The following is a 5617-nucleotide window of genomic DNA, read 5'->3' as shown; positions in this document are numbered from 1 at the left end:
TAAGAAGAATGATATGATGGGAGAGGAAGTTCTTGTTTAACGTGGAGTCCAAAGGATGCTCAAGTCAAGGTGGAGATTGTTAAATATGACTCAAGAATTTAGATCATTTTCATGGAGCATTTGCAGCACTTGGAACTCAATGGAGCACTTGGGGTTCATGGAGCATGTGACAAAGGAACATATCATATAAAAGGAGGTTTGGAGCACCTGGAAGAGGTTTGGAGCACTTGGTAGTGACATGGAGTAACAAGGGGACCTTGTTGCGCCATCTTATATAGGGTTTGGCCGGGAAGGATGTTGTTGCGCCAATGACACTCCTTCTTGCACCAAGCTACTCCCTTTTGCACTATGGGGTAGCCCTTTTGCATCATGGGGTACTCCTGTTGCACCATGGAGTATGTTGTTACGCCAAGCATGCCGTTGTTGCGCCATGTATTTTCTTTTTGCACCAATATGGTGATGTTCCTCCAACCTAGAAGTTCTTGCACCACACTTGAAGCCAATTGTGCCATCCGTACACTTCTAGCGCCATCATGGCGCAAGATCGACCATCTTGGTCCCTAATGAGCCAAGTATGCTATGAAGACATGTATGATGCTCAATATCGTTCTAGGATGCTCAGAACTTGGTATTGCTCAAGGATTACACCATGTGCCACCATGATGGATGTTGGGCCATTAGTGTTCATGATGCGCCACCTGTACATCATGATGCGCCAATATGGCACAAGGTGCTCCATTATGTCTGTTGCTAATGCTCACATGTTGTATGACATGGAAGAATGTTCTAAAAGATTTTGCATGGCGAAATATGATTGGTTGTCACCATTCATGGGCCTCTGGGACAAAAGGCTTAGCCTATTAGGGTTTTAGGTCTGATCCCTCAAGTATAAATAGGGATGCATGATAGGTCATTTTGTATCTTGAATTCTAGAGTGTTAGGTGAATCTCTGTGAAAATTATACTTGTAATCTTTGTTTGAGAGATCTGAAATAAATAATACTCTCCTCCTGCCCGTGGACATAGGTCACCTTGACCGAACCACATAAATATTGTGTCTTGTGCTCTTATAGTTTTGCTTGTTATCCGCTTTACTTCCTAACACGTAGCTTAACTTACAGAGTAATCTCACAAAATCCAGGAATTATACGTGCATAACTCTGTCCAGAGAGCTTCTACTCTCTGGCTATCTGAAACTGTAGTGCCTTGCTAAAGTGGCTGGGAACTAGAGAGTAAAGCGGCTCGAGGGTGGAAATTATTCCAGAGAGATTTGGAGGAAAAGTGTGGAGAGAATGAGCAGAAAACACAGGTATTTATAGGCCAGATAGGGAGGCATGTCGCGCTCTATGTCTGGGCTCGCTATGCTCAGTGTCAGAGAAGAGTAACATGACAGTTTCCTGGCGTGACACATGGCGAAATTTGGGTGGGGCTTCGTGGCTATGTCGATTCACGATGAGCACCTGGTCTGCGCGCATGATTTTTTTAAGAAAATTCATATGTTTTTCATACGAGCTTCGTTTTTTACGTTCTTTATATCCACGCGTAGCTATCGACGAGATCTACAACTTTCATTTAGATTCCGTCAGTTAATTCTAACTTTATTTTTAAAACTATATTTTTAATAGGCTTAGACTGTTAAAGACCGTATAAAAATGATAACTTTCTTATACAATTGTAACACCCCGTTTATTAAATAATTAAATAGATAAAATTAATGAATGAATAGTAGCCCTAAAATAAATAATTATATATCAAAGGTTAGTCTCGAAGAGCTAATTGTCACAATTTTAGAAGTTAGGGGTTAAAAGTGTAAGTTTCAGATTGGTTTCGTAAATAATTATGAAGGCAGGGACTATTGGGTAATTATTGGAATTTAATATGAAGAGATGATGGAAGCTAAGGGCTAAATGGTAAATTTCGGACTCAATTTGTAAAGAGTTTTGAAGGTAGGGGTTAAAAGGGTAAAATATGGGCTGACTTTGAAAGAAATGTGAAGGGAGGGACTAATTGCGACATTATGGCAATATGCTTAAGGGTGTCGGGTATTTAGCTGAACATAACCCTAACCCTGGGAACCTTGAGTCAGCCGCCAACCCACCTTGTATCCCCTCCATCTGACCTCTGCCTCCAGCTTCCTCATCGCCACCATGCACCAACCGATTCCTTCACACTTTTCTGGCCTGAAGAAGATCCGAGCGGCCACCAACGTCCATGTTGTCGGCCAGAGCCACCCTGTAGCACGTCGCCGTCCAGCTACCGACAAGAACCAAGAATGGAATTCATCTCCCTCTTCCTCCTGTTGTCGCCGCTCTCAACGAGCGGTGGAGTTACATCGTGCCTCTCTGCTTTCTTCTTCCGCTGCTCGGTTGTCGTTGATCATCCCGAGCGGCTGTTGCGGCTGGTGCTCCTTCCTGGCTGCCTTGCGCCACCATGAGAAGTGGTTGAGATCAGAGTGCATCTTTATATGGAACTCGCGACGACTAGGGTTCTGTAGACGTTGTTGCAGGGCTGGGACTCAAGGAAACTTGCCACCACCGTAAGGTGGTGGCTGTCATCGAAAATCACCGGTGATTGCCGCTGCTGCCGTCTCCTCGTGTCACCACCGCCACCGTACGCCGCCAGGTCAGTGGTTGGCTTCTGTTTTCAGGAAAAAGACGTGAAGATGTGTGTGTTTCATTTTGGTGGGAGTGTATGTTTGACTGGGGTTCTCGGAAAAGGCATCACCACCACCATAAGGTGGTGGCTGCCGCCATGCGCCACTGTCGGCCACCACAAGGTGGCGGTGTGTGTATTTATCTTTTAGTGTGTGTTTATTTTGGGATTAAAGCATTGTAAATTGTAATTATAAATTGAATAATAAAAGGAAACTCAAACCACCACCGTAGGGTGGTGGTTGCCACCTCCTGCCGCCACCGGTCACCGTGTCGGGTGGCGGTGTGGCTCGTTTGTATTGTGACTCATTTGGGATGTTTGTATAAGGGACTAAAACCCTAATGGGCTCGATAAAGCCCTAATTGACCTAAAAGTCCAAACATGTGGCTAATGGGCCTAGTGAAACCCTAATAGGCCTAATGAACCTTAATTGATCAAAAGACCTAGCTATTGGGCCTATTGGGCTAAGATGGGGTTGGAAACCCTAATTAGGGTTTAGAAAACCCTAATATTGGATTTATGGGCTTTAGACTTATTGGGACCCACTTTTGGGCCATTGGAATGGAATTGTATATTAAGCTCAATCACACCATATGATTTATTTAGAAGAGTGATGGACTTAATGGATTAAGTCCTTAATGGGTTAAGTGAGAAACACTTAATCCTAGTTGTCATTTTATGTGAAACCCTAATCTCACATGGGCCTTAAATTGGGCCTTTCTATTGGGCTTTGGTGATTGGACTATTAATGGGCTTTCCAAGAATACGTAAATGGACTAAATAATTGTATGGGTTTTAGGATAAGGCCCATGTGAGAGTCTTGGGCCCAATTTGGAAAATTCGGCCATAGATTGGCCATAGTTTAGGCCTTAATGATTATAAGATATTAGGCCATTATAATTTCAAATGTTGGACTGGAATAAATGGTTGGGCCTTAGGGTGAGACCTTGTAAAGGTTTGGGCCCAATTTGAAAAATTGGGCCATATGTTGGGCTGTGACTCATAGTTGGCTTTTGGGCCTTTGGATCGGGCCTTGGGCTTGAATCAAGCTAAGATAGGTGTAAAGCGGTCTTTTACCCCAAGCATGGACTTATGATTTTTGTGTTGGAACCCAATTATTAATTGGGTGTTATTTTGATGATTGACAGTTCGAGAACCTGTCATCCAATACCTAGAGTTTTGTCTACGAGACTTCGGTAGTGTGAGATGAGTTATCCTCACTATATCAATAGGGTCTAAGGCACCAAGGCCGACCCTTTATGGATTTGTATCTGGATTATGGCATGATGTGTTTATTAATTACATCCTGGTAGTTAGGATGATGATATGCTTATGCTTAGTGACCTGGTTAGGTCAGTATCTTGGTTATAGGATGATGCTATGTTAGTGCCTGGTTAGGTCTATATCCTGGTTATTGGGATGTTGCTATGATTAGTGATATGTTAGATCGGTTTGATTGTTATATGATATGAGCTAGCATATGATATTTATGTGCATATGCGTGTTTGATTGGGGGTTGGGTTGAGGCGGTCCTGCTTTGTGCTTAACGCCAACATACCCGGCGAGCGGTTCGAATAGGCTGTAGGCTCTGCGAGGCGGTCCAGTCATGCCGAAGGCTCGGGAGCGGTCCAGATATGTTGTAGGCCCTGCGATGCGGTCCAATCAGGTTGAATGCTCATTATGCATGTTGTTTTGCTTATATGTTATATGATATGATTATGATTGTATGGCGTTGGTATTTTGGGGGTAACTCACTAAGCTTCGGACTTATAGTAGTTGATTATGTTTCAGGTACTTCTGATGATCGCAGGAAGGCGAAGGCGTGATCGTACAGCTCCTCATATCTCATGATTTTATGATTTGATTCTGGGGATACTCTGATGATTAAACTATTTTGAAAACAAACTGTAGTAACTTAATGGTTTTAAATGTTTTAAAAAGTTTTAAATTGGCTTGAATTTTTGGAATGTTACAACAATATTCGTTCGCGACTGTCTTTATATCGATGAATATGTATTGATGAGATCTCCAACTCTCATTTAGATTGTTTTTCCTAACAATCGACCGATTTAAATTTCGGTTTCTGAGTTGTATTTTGCTACGCTGAAACTCAAAAAATCATAATTTTCTCTCACGGAGTCAGATTTAAGCGTTCTTTATATGTATAGGTCCACCTTTTCGGTTACTACGACTTTTGTTTAGATTATTTAACCTATATAATCTTTTATTTTTAATTTATATTTTAGCCTTGTTTTTTTACGTTTCGATGTAAGATTTACACATATATCAAATACCTAATATCTATAAAACTCACATAGACACATATATACTTGAATAATTTACTTTAATTTATTCTCAAAATTTACAATAGTTAACCGACAAGGTTACTGATATGATAATAAAGCCTAACAAGAAACACGAGTGTTACAAGGTTCGATCTTCAAATGCTCCAACATTTAACCCATTAAATTTTCTAGTCAATTTTGGCATTCTAGATCAATTCAAAGGAAATGGATAACCCTTTGTTAAATTCTTGAAATTTCATCGATTACGCTCTGCCTAAAGCACATATCTACTGGAGTCTTTCATTATGACTTATATAAGTCTTTCATTGTGACAACCTGAAATGTAGCTTATAAGCTAGATTATAACCTAACTTTAAAAAAAAAAAAAAACATTCACTCTCGCATTTCAGCGAACTTATCAAGTGTTTTTTTTCAAAATATATTCTTTATCAATTATAAAAAATACTCAATATTCTATATACTCTTTTATTTCATTTTAGGCATTTCATCTAGTTTATCAATTTTACTAAATCATTTTTTATCATCGGGATAATGACTTAAAAGGGTAATGTATTTTTTAATTTATACACATTTAGTCACTGACTTTTTTTCGTTCACATTTACCCCTTCAACTTATTAAGCTGTACACATTCAGTCCTTATGACCGGCTACTTCAGGTTA

Source organism: Lactuca serriola, chromosome 5 (assembly GCF_051521515.1).
Source record: "Lactuca serriola cultivar US96UC23 chromosome 5, Lser_US96UC23_V15, whole genome shotgun sequence".
NCBI lineage: Eukaryota > Viridiplantae > Streptophyta > Magnoliopsida > Asterales > Asteraceae > Lactuca > Lactuca serriola.
The sequence above is the reverse complement of the archived record's forward strand: the minus strand, read 5'-3'. Positions refer to the sequence as shown.